Consider the following 23,855-nt stretch of genomic DNA (forward strand, 5'->3'; position numbering starts at 1 on the left):
TGAGGAAATTAATCATAATCTATAGGCCACATTGTAATGAGGATGGTCATTTGACCCTCCTAAGGTTTTAATAATACTCATTAAAATAGTATATAATTTATTATAATTTATTAATGATTTAAATTATTCTTATAGATTTAACCCTTGTGACCACTAAACAATTTAACTCCTAGTTGACCGAAGAGTCCCAAAATGGTAGAGTTTTATATTTACCTTTTTCTCTTCTTTCATTATTTAATAATAATATTTAGAAAATTATGGAAATTACACGCTGAAAAAGGTAGGGAAAATTTTTGAAATGTCATATGAACTTGTTCATATTTTTCAATTTGTCATATAATTAAACTAAAATTTTAAGCAATTTGTCGTACCAACTTTACAAAATCATTAATTTGTCATCTCACCCTAACTCCATTAAGTTTTCCATCCAATATAAGTCATGTGCGAGCACATGACTTGTGTTTGGGGTTATTTAGGTCATTTTAACATTTTTTCCCAAGTTTTTAACTTTTCTTTAGTACGAACACTTAAATTTTTTTACTTTTCTTTAGCACATATGCATCTACAACTCCATTTATGGCACAAAACGTCAACCTATTTCTCATTTATAGAGCTCGTGACATGCTAAAATGCAAACTCCCACTTGTGTATCATTACATATTTGGAATAACTAAAAGATAATGCGTTGCATGATCATTTCATTGCTACAATATCAAAAACATTGTTCCATTGCTTGAGAAACCCTACAGTTTTTGTCAAATATAACTTAATAAAAGGGAAGTAAGATATTAAAATGACCAAAATAATCCTAAACACAAGTCATGTGTGAGGCACATGACTTATATTGGATGGAAAACTCTCGCATATGACTTACATTGGATGGAAACTTAACAGAATTAGGGAGAGATGACAATATAATAGATTTCAAAAAGTTGGTATGACAAATTGCTTAAAATTTTAGTTTATATGACAAATTGAAAAATGTGTACAACTCCAAGACAACAATCCTTCACTTGTTCACCTTTGGTATTCTTTTCATAATCAACAAATCAATTAGGTGATTCTTAACTCTTAGTTTACAATTTTCTTTGTGATTTTGTTGTTTATTGGTTAAAATTTTTTTTTTTTCTAATTTAAAATATTGTAATTCATAGAGTGATGGGGATATATTTTAAAAGAAAGGCCACAATCCAGTTGTCATCTTCAACAACAAGAGACGGATCAAATGATGGTGCTCCAAAACTTAATTGCGGGAAAATCAACTTGTCAGAAATTCTTACATACCCAGGTTTATGAATTCCAATTTTGGATTACAATCCTAATGTTTGAGATCAAGTACGTAGAGCCTACTTACAAAACGGTCCTTGGCATCCTAAAAATCATAAATTTCCTCAAACGGATTTTAGTGATACATTCAGAAATTTCAATAATAGTGCTTGGTTTAGCGAATTTCCAAGTTGGTTGGAGTATAGCAAAGAAAATGATGCTGCATATTGTCTATATTGTTATCTGTTCAAGCCAAATATTGGAGAACAAGCTGGTGGTGATTGCTTTGTTGGTCAAGGGTTTAAAAACTAGAAAAAGAATGAGAAGTTTCGAATTCATGTTGAAAAAATCAATAGTGCTCACAATCAGGCTAGGCAAATGTGTGAGGCTTTACAAAATCAGGAGCAACATGTTGAGACATTTTTCAATAAGCAGTCAAATCAAGCTCGAAGTGATTATCGTATGCGCTTAAATGCATCAATTGAATGCACTCGTTATCTTTTACGACAAGAACTGCCATTTTGTGGTCACTATGAATCTGAAGTTTCAAGGAACAGAGGAAACTTTCTTGAGCTTTTGTAATGGCTTTCAAATAACAATGAGAAAGTAAATAAGTTATACTAAAAAATGCTCCCGCAAATCTCAAATTAACATCACCTGATATTTAGAAAGATACAGTTAATGCTACTGCAGTTGAAACTATCAATATGATTTTTGTAAAAGTTCATGATGAATTATTTTCCATCTTATTGATGAGTCTCATGACATATCTAGAAAAGAGCAAATGGCAATTGTATTGCGATATGTGCACAACGAATGTGTAAGTGAGCGGTTTGTAGGTGTTCAACATGTTTCGGTTGCGTGGGCAAGGATACTATGGGGCTAATATTATACGTGGAGAGTTCAATGGTCTTAAAGCTTTAATTTTGAAGGAGAATGAGTCTGCTTTTTATTTCCATTGTTTTGCTCATCAACTTTAGTTGGCTCTTGTGTCTGTAGAAAAGAAATATATCCAAATCAATGATTTTTTCATATTTGTTACAAATTTAGTGACTGTTGCTTGGCTCATGTAAACGTTGTGATTTTCTTCGAGAAAAACAAGCATCCAAGATTGCTCTTAATGCCGAAGAAATTTCAAGTGGGAGGGTTTTAAATCAAGAAACCACTCTTAAACAACTAGGTGACACAAGATAGGGCTCCCATTATGGTACGTTTATAAGCATCATCAATTTGTTTTCATCTATAGTTGAATTGCTTGAAACTATCAAAGCTGATGGGTCCTCCGCTGATCAAAATCATGAAGCAACGAAACTATTAGACTATATGGAATCATTTGATTTTGCATTCAATCTAGATTTGATGAAAACTCTATTGGGAATCACAAATCAATTGTCTCATGCATTGTAGAGGAGAGATCAAGATATTGTAAATGCAATGAGCTTGGTTACACTAAGTAAGAAACAACTACAACAAATGAGAGACGATAGATGAGAATTTTTTTACTTAGTCAAGTTGTTTATTTTTGTGAGAAACATGACATAGACATTCTTAACATGGAGGATAATATTTTCCCTGCAAGCCAATAGCGATGAAGCACTCCAAAAATGATAAATTTGCATTATTATCGAGTTGATTTATTTGTTGCAATTATAGATTTGCAACTTAAAGAGCTAAATAATCATTTTACTGAGACTAATATTGAGCTGCTTCTTTGTCTAGCATGTCTAAGTCCACTTGATTCATTCTCTGCTTTCAACAAACAAAAATTTATTCGTCTAACTCAATTTCATCCAAGGGATTTTTCTGAACGTGATTTCTTAGCACTTGAAGATGAACTTAAGACATATATATTTGATATGCGGTCAACTAACGTGTTTTGGGGGCTAAAAAGAATTAGTGATCTTGGAGAAAAACTGGTTGAGACAAAAAAAAAGACAAGCTATATCCATTGGTCCACTTGATTGTGACATTGGCATTATTCTTACCGGTTGCTACTACTAGTGTTAAAAGAGTTTTTTTTTTCTTCTCTGCTATGAATATATTGAAAAGTGATTTGCGAAACCAAATGGGAGATATGTGGATGAATGATAGCATGGTAATATATATTGAGAAAGATATACTCGATAATATTGACAATGATGTGATTATGAGAAGATTTTAAACTACGAAAACTCGTCGAGGGCAATTGTAATTTTAGTAGCATGTTTTATGAATATCTATTAAGACTAAGGATTGTTATTTTTATGAGTTTTTCTTATTATGTTTTAATCTTATAATTACTTAAAGTCGACCCTCCTTCAAGGTTTTTCTGGCTATGCCACTGATCTATATGAGCATCTCCTTGACATCCTATGTGGCATTTTGACATATTTTAAAGGGTAAATTACATAATACCCCTTAGATTCGAGGTCTATTACAATCCCATACAATATCTTTAAAAAATTTCACTTTCATACCTCATCTATTATTTTATTTCAATATAGTACTTCCGCAGAACCCACCCCACCTTCGCCACAACCCCTCCCGAGCCTCCCAACCACCCCCCTCCCCTTCTTCCACATAATCCACACCCGTGCCTAACCTCCCACCCCCCATCACCCACCCGTGTCCAAAAAACCCACCACCTTCCTCTTTCTCTGTCCTCATCTCCTAAAAATAAGATCTTGAGCTCATTACCTCTCTTTTTCTAAAACTCAAACACCCCGTCAATCAAAAACCCAACTTTTCTTTTCTTTTCTTTTCATCCAAACAGACCCTCCAAATCCAGGATCTGGCCTCAGAGGAGCTCCAATTTCTCACCATCTCTAACATCCTCAGAGAATCCACCTCCATCCCCAAACAGTCCCCCAAAACCTTCTACCTCATAACCCTAACCCTTATCTTCCCTTTCTCCTTCACCATCCTCGCCTACTTCCTCTTCACCCACCCTCTCATTTGCCATCCTCATGTTCTGCTACAATCTCGTCTTCGTCAGCTTCCTTGTCCTCCTCATCCTCGCCATTGATAGCCAGAATTCCTTTCTGCTCCTCCTTGTACCCAAAACCCAGATTTTTTGGTTGATTACAAAAAATTTGGGTTTTTTTGGAGGGGGGGAGAAGGTGGGGGTGGGGTGGGATGGGGGATGGTGCAGCCACCGCTTCCACCACCAAGGGCATTGAGGTTTGTCTCCACCCCCCATTTCCGATTAGATTTTTTATTTGTTGTTTGGAGATTTTGATACTATGAAATGGGATTTGGGTAGGTCACGTACGAAATGGGATTTGGTGATTTTGGGGATTCTGGAATATGGGATTTGGGGATTTTGGAATTAGGGTTTGTTTTGGTTTGGGAAGGGATTGGAAGAAAGAGGGATTTTGGGGTTTGGGTAGAGAAGAAAAGAGAGAGGAAGTGGAGGAAAGTTGAGAGCTGGTGGTTATGGAGATTGGAGGAGATGGAGGTTCAGGTGGAAGAAGGGGGGTTTTGTGTTTTTTTTTTTTTTTTTTAAATTTTTTATTTGTTTAGCCACGTGGCACAAATGTGACAGCCATGTCAGCACAAATGGGGACCCCATATTTGTTATGTCATCACTTAACGGTTTAGTTAACAAATTTTTTAACAAATGTATGAAATTGAAATAAAATGATAAATAAATGTATGAAATTGAAATGTTTTAAAGATGTTGTATGAGGTTGTAATAGACCTCAAACCTGAACCTGATGGAGTATTATGTAATTTATCCTATTTTAAAATTTTGCACTCTACCGAATATGTCAAATTAAATTATTTTCTTTTCATAATTTCTATTTTATATTCTAAATGTTACATGTATAAATAATTCATAAATAAAAGTTCATTAACAATAGAATATCAGAAGCTATGAAGAAGATGAGACGTCAAGAAGCTTGGATGTTATCTACAAGAGATGCCAGAATTTCGTGATGTTGCACGTGAAGCTGGACTTCGTGAAATTAAGGAAAGAATGAAGAATACCAAGACGAAAAGAAGGGCAAGAAGGAAGAAGTAATGAAATCTCAGAAGACTCAAGGCTAGGGCAGACGATGGTGGTGGCAAGCGTTAGCCACTGTGTTCTGTTGTCTACTTGAAGAATTTGTAAGGAATGGAACGGTATCAATCAACAATTAATTATAGAATAGGTTTTAAAACAATAAAAAGCATTTAATAATGAATTAAAAATTATTTGAAGGTTGCTGTCAAATTTGGCTGTAAGGGTGAAGGTTTTGCATTCCATGTCATGCCATATCAGATTTGATTTATCGGTTGAAAAACATTATTGCTGCTTTTATGACTGTTATGATAATTTAGACATTTTAACATCTCCTTTGAAGATTCTTTAAATTTGTTAGCTAAGAACAATTACTTTTTCATGGAAATGGGCATGCTTTTATGTAGTGTCAAGTTTCAGCTTGAGATGATTTATAATGGCACACGTGGCACTCTCTAGATTGGTTTGAAATCAACGTTAGCCCCCTCATTTAGCCAATGATGGTCAACTGATGGTGCCGTGTGTAGAGCACCAATCAGAAATCACTTTAGAGCAACTCTTAACATCATAAATTGTTTGGGCCATGTTTATATGGATTATGATCTCGTGTTTATCATGTTGGATCTTTCTATATCAAACCTTACTGTGCTATGTCCACCTGCGAGTCCTTTTGGACTCATGATAAGTAATTGGGCCTTGTTGAGCTTGTTGAGCTCATCAACTCCGCTCAGAATTATGGCACAGCGCACTGGGTTGGTTAAACCCAGCATGTGAGGCGTGAAGATAACGCTGTGTGATTTCTGGGGTGGCGCGTCTTTTATCGATGAATGCTTAGGCACACGGAGCTGAGTATCTGCAAAAAAGTTTAAGGGCATTGGTTTGCTTTAGAATATCTGCATCCCCTCTAGCGCTGGTGAATCTTGGCCATCACAAGCTGTACGTGAAATACAAAATAATAGTAATAACTCATACATATAAAACATTAAAAAAATTTAAAATGAGTTCGAATATCAACTTTATTTATTATTTATTTTTTCAGAAAAGGTGTTGCAATCAAAACAAAATTACTTAAGTTTAAGAAATTGGACCATTTCCCTAGGACCAAAAAAGAAGTCCCAAACTTGAGTCTGATATTTTGCGGTCGAGGCCGGCGATGACTCATCCTTGGCTTTAAGGACAAGGATCATATCGACTCATGATAAATGGCTGGAGAAATTTCCATTGACAACACTTTGAAAGACCAAATTCTTTTTGGCATTCTTATTGTGTTCCGAAACAGCGAACTCTGCGATGCCTATCACATATGGATCACTGGTGTTCTTCCTCGTTTGCTATATTTTACGATCTCAATCACCTGTAGACTCAAATGAACATTAGTTCTGGGTTTATATAGCCATTGCTTAGCCATGTAGGAAAAGGATGACTTCTCTTTTTTAAGAGAGGATAAGGACTACTTCTCTAGAAAATAAACAGAGAAGGAAAATTCTAGAATCCATGACCTCAATAAATTTGTAACGGTTTGGGAATTTAATTATTTTCTACCTTTGAGAGGATATTGACGACTTCTTGAAAAGTTAAGCAGAGAAGGAAATGTTGAAAACAGAAACTTAGCAAGTAAGAAATCAGAGATTTTAGAGAGGGAGTGAGAAATGTAGAGAGAGAAAGAGAATTGTGTAAAATGTATTTATGTTGTATTAATTGTGTCCTGTGTACATTGAGTATTTATACATAAATACCAAAGGTAACTTAGCTGACTCAGCAATCCCTAACTAACACATATACCAAATATCGAATCTGGTGGTTTACACCCTTTACAGTTTTATGAACCTTAACCTTCAGTACTCTTAACAACCCCCTCAAGCTAAAGGGAGAGGAGCGAACTGAAAGCTTGTCAGTTAAGGAAGCAAAACGATCAGCAGGAAGAGACTTGGTGAAAATATCAGCAAGCTGTAACAATGTCCTAACATGGTGAACACCAATCTGTCCCAAAAGAACCTTCTCACGAATGAAATGATAGTCAATCTCAACATGCTTTGTTTGAGCATGAAAGACTGGATTAAAAGCTAGAGCAATAGCACTCTTATTATCACAGAAGATGGCAGGTGTACGGAAAAGTGGGAATGAAATATCAGAAAGAATCTTAGTGATCCACGAAATTTTGGCAACAGTGTTTGCAAGAGACCGGTACTCAGCCTCAGTGGATGATCGAGCCACTGTGAGTTGTTTCTTAGCACTCCAAGCAATCAAGTTTGGTCCCAAAAATACACAATAGCCACCTGTAGATCGTCGATCAACAGGACAACCAGCCCAATCAGCATCGGACCAAGCGGTGAGATGTTGAGAACCTTTGGTAAACCATAGACCTGAGTCAAGAGTGCCTTTGAGATATCTCAAGATACGCTTAATAGCTTGCAAATGAATTGTTCGTGGAGTCTGCATGTGTTGGCACACTTGATTCACGGCAAAAGCAAGATCAGGCCGAGTCCAGGTAAGATACTGCAATGCACCAACAATGGACCTGTATGAAGTAGGGTCTGGAAGAGGTTGCCAGAGTGATCTAGTTTAGAAGAGCTGATTGGAGTGTTGCAGGGTTTGACTCCTAACATATCAGTTTTCTTAAGAAGATCCAAAATATACTTGGACTGATGTAGAAATAGACCTTTCGAAGAGCGTTACACTTCAATTCCTAGAAAATAGTGAATATCACCAAGATCTTTCACAGGAAAAAGAGCTTGCAGTTGAGAAATAATAGTTTGGCAGACTTGAGAAGAGCTGCCAGTGATGATTATATCATCAACATACACCAAAATGAAAGTAATAGTGGTGTCTTTCTTGATAAACAGACTGGTATCAGATGAGGATGAAGAGAATCCCAAGGATAGAAGAGCCCGATAAAAGGCATCATACCAGGCTTTAGGGCCCTGTTTAAGACCATATAGAGATTTCTTAAGTTTGCAAACATGAGTAGGCTTGGAAGAATCAACAAAACTAGGGGGCTGCACCATATAGACATCCTCCTTTAAATGACCATGTAGAAAGGCATTGCTCACGTCTAGTTGATGAATAAACCAATCATAATGAACCGCAATGGAAAGCAAAATCCGAATGGTTGGTGGTTTAGCCACGGGACTAAACGTTTCTGAGAAGTCCAATCCCTCTTGTTGATGAAATCCCTTAGCAACTAGACGGGCTTTATACATTTCTATAGACCCATCTGCCTTGTGTTTCACTTTGAAAACCCATTTACAACCAACAAGGTTGTAAGACGGATGATAAGGTACCAAATCCCATGTATCGGTGGAGTGAAGAGCTTGAAACTCAGCTTGCATTGCTGTCATCCAAGGAGCATGTTTAGAAGCTTGAAGATAAGTGGTTGGTGCTGATGGTATTTTGGTGAGATGATCAATTGAAGATGGAAGAGGGTGCTTTGTGGCAGTGAAAAGTTTTGGCTTATGAATACCAGATTTAGCCCTAGTGATCATAGGATGAGAGTTGATACGTGCTGCAATATGGTGATTTGAATTTGGTTCTGCAATATTGGAAACAGAGACATGGGGGGAAGAGATAGATGTGGAGGAAAGTGAGGTTGGAAGATCCATTGGGAGGGCAGAAGAGTCGAGAGAACTGACAGAGATATGAGCTTGGGAATCTGCAATTTGAGAAAAAGATGGCACGTGAATAGTGACAGGGACTGGGTGAGTGGCAGTAATGGACTGAAAGGGTGCAGAAGATGAAGAAACTGAGAATCTGTGTTGAAGATATGGAAAAACACTCTCATCAAACACAACATGCCGTGAGATATAGAGCTTCCCAATTACTGGATCATAACACCTATAACCACTGTGATTCAAACTATAGCCCAGAAAGATGCACTGCTTAGTTTTGGGATCCAATTTGTGACTGGAATAAGGTTTCAGCCAGGGATAGCATGCACAACCAAAAGACTTCAATGTATGATACTTTGGTGGAGCTTGAAATAATAGTTCCCATGGACTCGAAGAGGAATTCTGTGAAGGCAACCTATTAATGAGATACACAGATGTTTGAAAAGATTCAACCTAAAATTCGGATGGAAGTCTACTCTGAGAAAGTAAAGTCTTGCCCATTTCAACGACATGATGATGTTTTCGCTCAGCACATCCATTCTGTTCAGGTGTATGAGGACAGCTCAGTTGATGTGTGATACCTTGAGCATTAAAGAAATCTTGAAGTGGTTTGTTTAAAAACTCTCCACCTGAATCAGATATGAGGCATTGAACTTTAGTTGCAAACAGTGTTTGAACTTTGAGAATAAAGGTCTGAAGTATTGAAGTAACATCAGATTTAAGAGACAAAGGATATAACTAACTATATTTTGTGAAATCATCCACTAGTATTAAGTAATATTTGTAACCAGTACAAGAGGAGGTAGGAGAAGGTCCCCAGACATCTGCATGAACTAAATGGAATGGTTTAACCGAGCTACACGGTAACACAGAAAATGAAAGCTTAGAAGCTTTGCCCATTTGACAAGCCACACAGACTTGCAATTTATTTACTGAACCAAATACAGGTAAATGGTTATTGCGTAAAACAGAATGTAAGACTGCACTAGAAGGATGTCCAAGCCTTCTATGCCAGAGATGAATATCAGCCTTTGCGACCATCAAAGCACGAGGAGATACTGTGATGCCAGAAGAGCCATTGGAAGCTGTCCAGTAGAAAGGATAAAGACCACCTTCACTGGGGCCCTGGAAGATACACAAACCTTTACCATCTCCCACAAATAGTTGTTCATTGCCAGTGTATGGAATGGCAGAGTTGAAAAAGGAAGGATCTGGAGTAACATGATGAGAGGCACTACTATCTGTGATCCAGTAATTAGGTGTAAGAGTGGTGGTTGCAGACATAGCCATAGGTGAATAACCAGAAAATCGAGGTGGACCAGAAACTTGATGGTGAGCAGAAGTCATTGAGGAAGCAAATTGAGAGAGACGACCACAATGAAGAGCTTGATGACCATGCTGATTGCAGAGCTGACATGGAGTAGATTTACCAGAGAAGAAGGATGTTTGATCAGATTGAAATGTACCAGATCTAGATGGACCAGCACCAAGAATACCACCTGTTTGGTTAGTAGAGCGATTACCTCCAAAATTGCGATTACCCCCAAAATTGCGATTTCGATTTTGATTGTTGCGACCCTGATAATTCCCTCGGAATCCAGATGGAGAACCAAAACTAGGAGAAGATTGAGCAGCATAGGCATGAAATGGAGCAGATGTATTGGACGCAGAAGATCGAGTTTTACGCTTTTGTAAAGAAATTTTTTTGCTCAACAATAACCCATGCAATTCATCAGAAGTAACAGACTCATTTCTTGTTTCAATAGAATCAACAAAGGATTTGTAATCATCAGGACGACTAGACAGAATATAAGCTACCAAATCAGACTCAGAGATCGGTTCACCTGCAGCAGCCAATTTATCAGAAATATCTTTAATGGAATTGAGATAGTCAGTCATTGAAGAGTCACCTTTTTGGATTGTCTGAATCTTGGCTCGGAGGCTATGAATATGTGTGCGAGATGCTCCAGCAAAACGTTTCTCCAGAGAAAGCCAGAGAGAGCGGGAATAGTCCATTCCAACAGTGAGAGGAAGAAGATCTTCAGAGAGAGTCGAATTGATCCAAATCATCAAGATCTGATCTCGCTTACACCAAATTTCATGTGTGAAATTAGGGACACGAAGTCCAGCAGAATCACAAAGGAATTGAGGAGGACATATGTCGGTGCCATCGATAAGCCCTAAAAGCTTGAATCGCTTCAGAACTGGAAGAAATAAGCTGCGCCAGGTGATGAAGTTGTGACGATTCAACTTCGTCGGAACCATACCGGCGATGTTCTGAACAGTGATAGAGGTAATCGGAGCCAATTGAGGGTGAGAAAATTCAGCATGAGGAGCAGAAGCTGAAGAAGTGGCAGGAGAAGAAGAATTGAAGGAGTTCGCCATTGTAGCCATGAGAAAATCAAGAACGTAGAAGATGAAGCGGCAGAATATGAAGATAAGACCTGTTTGGAAGGTAAGAAAATCAAGAACGCAGAAGCGGGAGATCAACGTCGGTGGACTCCGGCGATGATATCATGTTGAAAACAGAAACTTAGCAAGTAAGAAATCATAGATTTTAAGAGCGGGAGTGAGAAATGTAGAGAGAGAAAGAGAATTGTGTAAAATGTATTTCTGTTGTATTAATTGTGTCCTGTGTACATTGAGTATTTATACATAAATACCAAAGGTAACTTAGCTGACTCAGCAATCCCTAACTAACACATACCAAATATCTAATTTGGTGGTTTACACCCTTTACAGTTTTATGAACCTTAACCTTCAGTACTCCTAACAGGAAATTTCTGGAATCCCTGAACCCACAAGATTTCAAAGTTCTAATTGTTAAAAGTTTATAGCTACATTTCTTGGATGCTAGTAAATACCACACACATAGTGTGTGTATAATTCTTTTTATTTTCGTTTTTAGAATTGAAGAGAAGAAGAGAATGAGAGAGAATGTAAGAGTGGGTGGGGAGAGAGAATATTATTTTTTTCATTTTTATTACTTTTTTTTTTTAAATTAGATATGTTAAAGCTACATGTAGTGAGGATTAAACAAAAAACAACAAAATTTTGTTTTGAAAAATTACGTTATTACTCTTAAACTTTTTTGTTGTGATAGAAGACTAAATAATTTTTTTACCCTTTATTGGTTGACAAAACAAGTTTTATTAATATGTAATTTATTTAGATAATGTTGACAAATTTGGAAAGGTTGCCTAGATGTGGAACGAAACAAAAACATTTTATTTAAAAAAGATAATGAAATCTTAAGTTTGATTTTTCGTCAAAGACGAATTTGAATCACATTATTGCTAACCTATTATGAGGTTACGCTCATCCCTTTCCCTTAGTGTAGAAAATATCGTTTGTTAAAAAAAAAAATTAATGAAATCATTTCAAATTTATAATGATACATCCAAATTATGAGTGAGCTTCAATTTGGTACGGGAAATTTAGAAAATTACGAAGTTTTGGACCCTATATATAATTATAATCACCCCTTTAATTTTATGATGATTACAACCAAAACTTGATGTAAAAATACTAACATACCCTTAATAGTATGATTTCTCACGACAACCAAAACACTACCTATAATACGGTAGATTTGAATATAGATGGAGAAAGCTTTCCAAATTCCACTTTATTTTTCGCAAATTGGCTCCAATTTGAGAAATTAATCTCTATTACTTTTTGTTTTCATTATTATATGTAACCTTGAACTAGCTTCAGATGTCTCAACCTTTAACTACATCTTTGGATGTCTGCAACCTTTAAACCAGAATGAAAGCATGAATTAAAAAAATAAAAAATAAAAAATAAAAAACAAAGTCTTTGAGATTAAATTATTAGGCAGCTTGGTAATTCAAATAAGATTCTAAAATTGATGGGTGATTTGAACAATGAAATTGCAGCAAAGGTAAAAATGTGATTGTATCCTTTTGCAAAAATCTGAAAGGTTGCACAAAATAGTTCAAAAGTTGTAGAGAATAATAAAAACAAAAAAGTGACAGAGATTAATTCCTCATTTTAAGGTAGTTTAAAGGTTGTGTTTTGGTTGTTGTGAGAAACCCTAATATTAACGGTATATTAGTACTTTTACATTATTTCATTGTAATTATCATAAAATTAAAAAGATGGCTATAATTCTATATAGGTGTTGTAGCCTATTTTATCTGACAAGGGGTAGGGGGACGGCAGCAAGGAGAAGAGAGATTTGAGAGAGATGTGTTTGTAGAATTGTAGGGGAATATGTGTGTGTTATCCCTTCTATATAGTGTCTTTATTGATAGTAGTAAAGGAGAGAAGAAATTCCTTCATCCCCAAGGAATACAAGCTGTAATAGGAAAGGATAACTAGAATAAAATATAATCTAGGATTTACACAATCATACTTAAACTAAGAAAGTTTACAACACTCCCCCTTGAGTGTGTGAATACTCAAGGTAGATTTAGCATCATGCAGAAGTTGAGGAAGTCGACTCGTCAGCACTGATTCTAAGGAACAACGCTTATTCTCAGTGAGGTAGGAACTTGCATAAATAAGTAAGTCTCACTAAAAAAAACCCTAAGGCTATGGCAAAAACCTGAGGAGGGACAAAATCCATAGTCTAAAGAAAAATGTGTGATAAATGCAAAGTCAAAAGAAACGTCTACGGGATGTCATCAGGGATATGACCAGCCCGTGGATGCCTCGTTAAAACCTAGTTCGGTAGCAAAAACCCAGTGGAAAAAAATGCTCCTAATTGTAGGGAAAAATAGTACATTAAGATCAAGCAAGTATCTTCAGGATACTCCCTCTAAGTTTGACACAATTCCAAAGAGAAATAGCAATGTTACAACTCAGAAAGTTTACGCATACCAATTCCATAAACAAGCTTCTAAAACATCGTCTTTGGCAGTGATTTGGTGAAGAGGTCGGCCAGATTGTCTTGTTAATGGATTTACGTGACTTTAATCTTCTGATGCTCTTGTTGTTGATGTGAAAAGAAAAACTTCGGTGCAATGTGCTTGGTGTTGTCTCCTTTAATGTAACTTTTCTTGAGTTGTTCGATGCATGTTGCGTTGTCTTCAAAGATCGTTGTCCGGACATCATCGGTGAGGTAAAGATCGTAGGAGCTTCAAATATGGCCCACAACTGCTCTCAACCAAAAACATTCTTGAGTTGCTTCATGTAAGGCGGGAATTTCAACATGGTTAGACGAAGTGGCAACTAAGGTCTGCTTAGTTGACCTCTAAGAGATTGTGGTGCCTCCAACGGCAAAGACATAACCTATTTGAGAACGCGCCTTGTGTGGATCAGATAAGTATCATGCGTCAGCATGACCAACAAGGCTAGAATTGACTTGAGAAGTAGGGGGTAAGGCATCATTTGAGAATCTGTAGGGATAGAACAAGCCCAAATCCGTAGTACCCTTAAGGTAACAAAAGATGTCTTTCACGCCAGTCCAGTGTCTACGTGTAGGTGCATTACTGTATCTTGCCAAAAGATTAACATCGAATTAGATGTTGGGTCAAGTGCATTGAGCTAAGTACAATAAAGTGCCTATTGCACTTAGATAAGGAACTTTAGGCTCCAAAATCTCTTCATCATCATTCGTCGGACGGAAGGGATCTCGTTTTGCATCTAGCAATCAAACGACCATATAAGTACTTGAAGGCTTCGCTTTATCCTCATTAAAGCGGCGTAACACCTTATGGGTGTAGTTCGATTGATGTACTAGGATTCCATCAGAACGGTGCTCTATCTTAAGACCGAGACAGTATCGAGTCTTACCTAGATCTTTCATTTGAAATTCCAACTTCAGGTGCGCGACTATTCTCACTAGCTTTCCAGGAGTTCCGATGAGATTCATGTCATCGACATATACTGCAACAATTGCAAATCCAGAATATGATTTCTTAATGAACACACAAGGGCATAGTTTATTGTTCACATATCTCTGACTAGTCAAATACTCACTCAGACGGTTATACCACATTCTTCTGGACTGTTTCAAACCGTAGAGTGAACACCTCACCTGAATTGAGAGCGTGTTTCGGGGTTTGGAAATATTTGAACCAGTCAATGTAAGTCATTTGGGAAATTTCATATAAATTTTTGTATCAAGATCCCTATAGGGATACGCAGTAATTACATCTATTAGTTGCATACTCAGTTTTTCGGAAACTACCAAACTGATAAGGTAACGAAAAGTAATCACATCCATAACGGGTGAATAAGTTTCGTCATAGTCAATCCCGGGGCATTGTGAGAAGCCTTGTGTAACAAGACGAGCTTTGCAACGCATAATTTTGAACGAAAACCCACTTGTAGCCAACGGGCTTCACATGTGGAAGAGTAAGAGCTATAGGTCCAAACACCATAGTTTTGAAAGTGAATCGAGTTCGACTTGAAGGATTATTTTGTGAAAACATGTTCATTTAAGCAACATCAATAAGCATGCAATTAACAATTAAAGGCGGAATCATGCTAGCATGCACTTAAAAACAAAACATTAACCATGAAATTCAAAGCCTAGTAGATTGGTGAACCATTAATCAACTCAAAACAAAGTGAGTTGAAATTTATACCTTTGAAGATTCCTCTTTGCATAAGCAAAGGCTAATCACCCAAAGAGAGGGCCTTCATTCCTTGCATCTTAAATCTATGGATTTGGATGGAAGAATAGGTTTCTCCAAGTTCCCAAAATAGGGAACCTCTAAGTCTCTTCACCAAGGAGAGATTGGAGAAGATATGAGTGACCTTGGAGTAGTAGGATTGCTAGATGTACCCCCCAAGGTGGCCGGCCTCTTTAGAGAGAAATGGAGAGACAAGTTCTCACCAATTTTCTCCAAAACAAACCCTTAATGAATTTTAGCTATAAAGTCATATTTATACCTTTATTCATTTGAGTGGCAAACTTGTAAATAAGTCCAAGTTCACTACCCTAAACATCATGGCCGGCCATTGGGATATTATTGGGCTATTATGCCCTTGTGAATCTTTATTCATTAAGTTGTCATACAACCTAAGTCAATGAGCTTGACGTTCGAAGCCCATTGGGCCTAAACGTCCAAAACTATCCCCGAGGTCTTTAACGAACTTATTCGTTTGATTAATTAACATATTAATTAATCCTTGCCATAAATAAATGATTAAACCATTTAATCATTCTTACTCATCTCCGTTTAATCTCCAATCTCCACCTCTTATGGTGTGCGATCCATTAGGTTCCTTTTAGCGAGGCAGTGGGCGATTAAAACCATTTTTACATCGATTGTGAATTTGAAACTTACTTTCAATTCTCCCTTTAGTGATTACGCACGTTTAGGGCTTCCACAAACCATGAGTGACACCTTGCAGCATATCATGGTTACCCAAGCTAATCAGAAGAGGTAGAGAAAACCTATTCAGTTTGGGATTACAAATGCAATACGGTCTTTCTCTAATACAATACTCTTGACCACATTGTTTGGTTTGATAGTTTATTTATTCATGTCTACTATCCAATGTGATTCGTGTGCTTATATGATTTCCTTGAATGTGATTCGGAACGCATTCCCAAATCTCATTCATACTCTGGCCAGAGATTCTAAATCATATCATAGAGTATTCTCCCTCAAACGGTTTGAAGGTTAGAGATCCCTTGTTGCGCATTCACTTGCCTTCATGACTAAGTGGCTTGACCCCAACGATGTCGTGGGCACCTCGATAGGGTGACTTTAACATAATCAAAGATCAAGGACTTAACCACAAGACAACTGTGATGCCTCAGGTCAAAGGACTAATTTGCATTATCCCAAACATGAGTTCTCATGTGACATGAGTATGAGAACTCTTCGTTGATCACGTTCAGTGAACTCATTCTCTACTGAGCACCTACGTACTTGTCTTGATGTCACACACACCAATGACTCGAGACTAGTCCCTCTCCCTGAGAGAAGACATAGCACGTACCGATCTTGACGGACTGTCAATGCCCAATTGGCAATCCTATGATCAGGAACATTTAGGATGTGTCTACGAAAGAATGGTCTCATGAATCTAACTTTATTAGATTATATTCTTCCAATCACATATTCCTTGGACTTTATCGTTTAAGCATATAACATTTATATGAGACGGCTCAAACAATAATCTTTGCCCTTTATAGTTAAACTAGATTAGTTTAACATGTGAAATGTCCGTAAAGTATCATCATATGATTGGCTTTAGGGCACATTTCCAACACGACTTGGATTGCTTGTTTCTAATTTGACCATTCAGTTCTACGTCAACATTCAATAATGGAACGCAGTTCAATGTGATCGCTCAACATGATCTCAATAGCTATTGTATATGCTAATGCATCGTGTACAATCATCTCATTTCTACGCCACACATCATCTAAGCTAGAATAATAGACCGAAATCTCATGATTCTCGGGAGGAGGATTTGTCTCTTCAAGGACGCTTCCATAATCTAGAATTTCCTTATGAGTTGGATAGAATAAGTAAGCGATAGTTGGATTCATAGTAGGCTTTTCAGACCTTGTGCCGTGGGTTTCCTCTTTTGGGGGTGTCAATCTTTAAAACCAAGAGATCTGCCATGCTTTTGTGTAGGGGCAGATGATTGGCTAGCTGCTAATGTACGTGGATCACCAAGATTGGCATCTCGGGCCTTCAGGACGGAAGTTCGTCATACATTTGGTACATCCATCTTTGTAGGTGTATTCGCAACTGGAATATGTGATCTTGTCACTCGCGCTAGATCAGCGAAAGCATCTAGCATGCTTTAAGCTATACTCTGGAGATCTAATATGTGCTACACTTCAGTTTCAAAATGAGCGGTGCAGGGATCTAAATGAGACAAAGTAGGGGTTGTCCACGATAATTCACGTCGTTCTTCAGGAACATTAACGTTTTTATCTCCCTTTAACGACGGGAAGACTGTCTCATAGAAGCGACAATCCGCGAAAGAGAGGTAAACAAATCTCTTGTTAAAGGTTCTAAGTAACGAATAATCGAAGGAGAATCATATCCGACATAGATTCCCATCCTTCACTTAGGCCCCATTCTTGTATGTAAGGACGATGAAATTGGCACATCAGATTTGATATGTCGGGTTCCTATCTGGTAACCAACTGAAGGGCACTAAATGTTTGTGTTACAATAGGCCTCAAGCGGACCAACTTTGTTGCGTGCAATATTACGTGACCTTAAACAGCGGTCGGGAACTTAATACGCATAACCAATGATCGAGCAATCATTTGTAAGTGCTTAATGAAAGCTTCTGCAAGGCCGTTTTGGGTATGAACATGGGGTATGGGATGTTCAACTTTAACCCCAACCGACATGCAATAGTCATCAAAAGTTTTAGATGTGAATTCTCCAGCATTATCCAATCAAATATATTTGATTGGATAATCAAGGTGGTGAGCCTTGAGCTTGATAACCTGAGCCAACAGTTTGGAGAATGCAGAGTTCCTTGTGGACAACAAGCACACGTGTGACCAATGTGTGGAAGCATTATCCAAAACCATAAAGCATCTAAATGGTCCGCAAGGAGGGTGAATTGGTCCAGAAATGTCCCCTTGAATCCGTTGTAGAAAAATGGGAGGATTCAAACGAATCTTGTCATAAGAAGGCTTAGTGATAAGTTTTCCTATAGAACATGTTTGGCATGCGATTCCTTGGATTGAACCTAAACTTCGGGTTAGTGGATGCCCGTGTGATGATTTGAGGATATAGCGCATCGTTATTCATCCAGGATGTCCTAAACGATCATGCCAAAGTGTAATTTCGTGCACGATCCCAGTAGTAGGGCTGGCCACATAGTGGCATTTTATGAGGCGTATGGTCGTAGTATATAGACCACTCGGGATACGCTCCATCTTTTCTAGAACAAGCTTATGGCTATATTTGTAGGAAGTTATGCACAAAAATTTAACTCTATTTTCTACATGGCTTTAAGCGTGGTAATTGTTATTCTAATGTCTTTAAAACTTAACAACGTTCGTCCAGAATGTGGAGAATAGAGTGCCTCAGCAATGGTCAAGATTGTACCATTAGACAACATTACATGTGCCTTACCGTATCCTTCTATCAGGTTGGATAGGCTGGAGAGGGTTGTCAGAGGTGCATTCTAAGGTATGAGGTTAGTGAAATAGATGTATTCACGTAAAATGGTGTGTGTGGTTGCACTATCTGCCAGACAACGAACTTCCCCACTAGTCATACCTAGAATGAAAAATTAATTTGAATTGGTTGTTGATGCACAAAATCAGTGAGGACTTTGGTACAACAGAAAATGTTAAGTTTGTGACATTCACTAGTTTGCTCCGGACACTAGTGTGAATAAGTATGTAAATAGATAGGGACAGGGAAGTAAACACAAGATGTACGTGGTTCACTCAGATTGGCTACGTCCATGGAGTAGAGGAGTTCTCATTAATAGTGAAAGGTTTATACAAGTACATAGGTTCAAGCTCTCCTTTAGTGAGTACTAGTGAATAATTTAGTACAAATGACATTAGGAAATATTGTGAGAGAATGATCTCTATTTATAGAAGAGAGTTTCTAGTTTCATTCTGACATTGACACGTGTCGTGTTGTGATTGGCTTCTGATATTGAGACGTGTCGCGCTGTGATTGGCCTCCTGGTTGCAGGGAAACTCTTATGGGTCCTTGACAGTATAACGTTGACTGGTGCTTAGTAGTTTCGGGATTGGTCAAGTATGGTACAAACAATGCTCCCTTAAATTCCTGAGTGAGGGAAGTTCCTCGGTTGGGGACTTGCAAGATCCAAGCCATTGAGTAATCACGAAACTTCTAAGTACCAAAGTGTGGTATCATTTTCACTTGCCTTATCTGTCTCATATGTAGATGTGGCATCTTCTTTGGAAGTACTTTTCTTCCATCCAGGGGTGGTATCTTTAACCGATAAAGATGCACAAGGTAATGTATCAATTTCACTTGAAGCTTATTTGTAGTTTCGAGCTTGGTCAAGTGCTATACAAACCTTATAGTAGGAGTCCCCCAAGTCACCGAGCTAGGAGATTTGTTGAATGAGGTAACAGACAAGGTAAGCAATCAGACTTCCAAGCAAGCAACCTGGATCGGAGGTTCGACTTCGGCTTACGGTTGATTGTTCTCCTTCTCCTTGTGTGGTAAACAACAACAAGGATAAGGAGAAGCAAATGGAGAAGAGATGATATGAGATACTTTTGCTTTTGAAGAAGTAATTTTCCACAGACTTATTCTTGAACTCGGCTGAAGGATTTTCTGGTTTCTTCCAGAGCATAAGGCCGACTCAAAAATTTGACGGTCAAAACAAGTCCATCAAATCTAGAGTATGTTCGACCATGATGATATGGGATACTTTTGCTGTTGACAAAGTAGTGGATGTATCGGCACGTGTTCTGTTACGCTTGTCACCACATGCTTGCTTGTATCCTTCTCACTTGCCCTATCTGTTCCTCAGGCAGATGTGGTATCTTCTCTAGAAGCATAAGATGTTGAAGATGAGTAGTCGAGAGCAATGCCAGGTAAGTAATCAGGTAAGGGGTTCCAAGCAATCAGTTTCTGACTGGAAGCTTGATTCCAAGTGCTGACTGATTGCTCTCTTTCTCCTTGTCTTGCAGGTAAGAACAAGGCCAAAGGAAAAGATAGGGAAAAAGCATGATATGAGATACTCTTGCTTTTAACCCTAATGATATGAGATACTCTTGCCTGGTGTGGCTTGTTTGTAGAGGTATTATCGGGGGGAAAAGAATCTGAATATTTCAAGAGACTCTGCTAAGAGTGCCCCTCGGATGTGAAGAAAAGTTGAGCATTTTTTTATTTGCAGGTTTGCCTAGCTGTGAAGGATGAAGGTCAACATATATAGGAATTATCCCAACAGCGAGTTGTAACGCTGTTCCTTTACCCTTTTTGGTCATAGTAATGTAGTGGGAGCTGCAAGATTCACGTGTTTTAAATTTGTCAGAGAACTTCGAAAAAGTGGTTTGTGGTATCTGGAAAGCTGATGTTGTGTGTGAAGATTGCAGACAAGCTTTATCCAAGGAAATCTAGCTTTCGAAGTTTGGAGAGCAATGCCTCTTCGGTTTTCAAACAAGCAATCTTGTCGGGGATCTAGCTCTCGAGATTTAGAGAACGATTCCTCTTCGATTTTTTAGAAAGCAATCCTGTTGGGAGTCTGGCTTTCGAGATTCGGAGCGGTGCCTCTTTGATTTTTGAGCAAGTAATCCTGTTGGGAGTCTGGCTCTCGAGATTCGGAGAACAGTGCCTCTTCGATTTTTGAGAAAGCAATCCTGTTAGGAGTCTGGCTCTCGAGATTCGGAGGGCGGTGCCTCTTCGATTTTTGATCAAGTAATCCTGTTGGGAGTGTTTTCTCGAATGTGAGTAAAGGTTGGGCATTTTTGCCAGTTTACCCTGCCACGGAGCACGGAGGTTGCCAGTCTGCCCTGTCAGAGATCTTTGGTAAAGTTATCTGTGGTACCCGATCAGTTGATGTTGCGTGTCGAAAGTGGTGCCTTTTTGAAATCTGGAGAGTGGTGCCTCTTCAATTTTTGAACCAACGACCTTGTTGCCATTTCTTTTATGAGGGCACCAATTGTGTACAAGAAGTACATTCAGAGAGTATTGCTTATAGGAATTTTCCCTTTACTTCAGAGATTTATTGCATCTCATTTCTCCTTCATCATTTCTGAGAATGTCTGGCCCATCCGACCATCGTTTTGACTTGAACTTTGGTGAAGAGGCAGCCATGCCTTCTCAAGACAACATATGGCGCTCATCCTTCTTATTCCCTACTGGTCATTTTATCGTTAGGGACTCTGTGATGAAGAATGATATGACCGCTGCGATGGTGGCCAGGAACCGTCTCACTCCTAAAGATAACAGACTACTTTCCAAACGGTCTGATGAGTTGGCTGTTAATGATTCTTTGGCTCTCAGTTTTCAGTGTGCAGGATATGTGTCTAAATGGCCCAACGCCTATTTGCTCGAACCCGCCAAGTTGGATCATTGGTGGCTGAAGTGACAAGTCTCAAACAGGAGATCAGAAGGCTCAAGCATGAGAATAAACAGTTGCACAGGCTCGCACATGACTATGCTACAAACATTTAGAGGAAGCTAGACCAGCTGCAGGAATCTGATGGTCATATTTTACTTGATCATCAGAGGTTTGTGGGTTTGTTCCAAAGACATTTATTGCCTTCGTCTTCTGGGATTGTACCGCGTAATGAAGCTCCAAATGATCAACCTTCGGTGCCTCCTCCTTCTGGGGTTCTGCCTAGTACTAAGGCTCCGAATAATCACCCTCTGGTGCCTCCTCTTTCTGGGGCTATGCCAACTGCTGAGACTTCTCCTGAGCAACCTTTGTGAAGAATCCCTCTTGTTTGTTTATTTTGATTCATGTATATGTACATATTTGTAACTTATCGGAGATATTAATAAACAAGCTTTGCTTCATTTCAACATATTGTGTTAAATACACCAAGGCCTTCTTCATTAAGTTCTTTGAATTTTTCCTTTTGTTGAAGCTTGTATGTTGAAGCTTTGTGAGTGAAGCATATAGGTTAAGGTAGTGCTTCCTTAATTTCCCGAATGAGGAAAACTTATCGTTTGGAGACTTGAAAAATCCAAGTCGTTGAGTGGTCGTGAGACTTCCGAGTATCAAGGTGCAGTAGAATATGGTAGGAGTCCCCTAAGTCTCCGGTCAAGGGAGTGGACGAATGAGGTATTTCCTTTCTAAGTGGTAGGCCAAAACTCATTCTTCATATATATTTATTATGAAAGTTGTTAGGCCCAAAGAAGAGGAGGCCTAGACAATTTTTTTTTCCGTAATATTTTTTTCGAAATTTTTTTCTTTTCGAATTTTCGAATTTTCAAATTTTCGAAATATATATATATATATTTTAAAGCTTTGTAGGTGAAGTTTTGAGGTTGAAGCTTTGTTGGGTATAATGAATTGATTTTGCTTCACACTATCTTGATCAAGATAGTGTGAAGCTTTTGTGTTGAAGTTTTGTAGGTGAAGCTTTTGTGGGTGAAGCTTTTGGGTGGGTGAAGCTTTTGTGGGTGAAGCTTTTGTGGTGGGGAAAGCTTTTGTGGTGGGGGAAGCTTTTGTGGGTGAAGCTTTTGTTGGTGAAGCTTTTATGGGTGAAGCTTTTATAGGTGAAGCTATTGTGGGTGAAGCTTTTGTAGGTGAAGCTTTGTTGGTGAAGCTTTTATTTGTTGGTGAAGCTTTTATGGGTGAAGCTTTTGTAGGTGAAGCTATTGTGGGTGAAGCTTTGGAGTTGAAGCTTTTGTTGGGTACCATGAATTGATTTTGCTTCACACTATCTTGATGAAGATAGTGTAAAGCTTTTGAGAATTTGTAGTTGTCCTCCATTGATGAAGCTTTTGTTGGTGAAGCTTTTGTGGTGAAGCTTTGTTGGGTACCATGAATTGATTTTGCTTCACACTATCTTGATCAAGATAGTGTGAAGATTTTAAGAATTTGTAGTTGTCCTCCATTGATGAAGCTTTTGTTGGTGAAGCTTTGGAGTTGAAGCTTTTGTTGGGTACCATGAATTGATTTTGCTTCACACTATCTTGATCAAGATAGTGTGAAGCTTTTGAGAATTTGTAGTTGAACTCCTTTGATGAAGCTTTTGTTGGCACCATAAATTGGTTTTGCTTCACACTGTTTTGATTAAGAGTGTGTGAAGCTTTTGAGAATTGTGGTTGCCCTCCATTGATGAAGCTCTTATTGGCACCATAAATTGGTTTTGCTTCACACTGTCTTGATCAAGAGTGTGTGAAGCTTTTGATAATTGTTGTTGAACTCCTTTGATGAAGCTCTTGTTGGCACCATAAATTGGTTTTGCTTCACACTGTCTTGATCAAGAGTGTGTGAAGCTTTTGAGAATTGTGGTTGCCCTCCATTGATAAAGCTCTTGTCGGCACCATAAATTGGTTTTGCTTCACACTGTCTTGATCAAGAGTGTGTGAAGCTTTTGAGAATTGTGGTTGAACTCCTTTGATGAAGCTCTTGTTGGCACCATAAATTGG

This window comes from Malus sylvestris, chromosome 15 (assembly GCF_916048215.2).
Source record: "Malus sylvestris chromosome 15, drMalSylv7.2, whole genome shotgun sequence".
In the NCBI taxonomy this organism is placed as follows: Eukaryota; Viridiplantae; Streptophyta; class Magnoliopsida; order Rosales; family Rosaceae; genus Malus; species Malus sylvestris.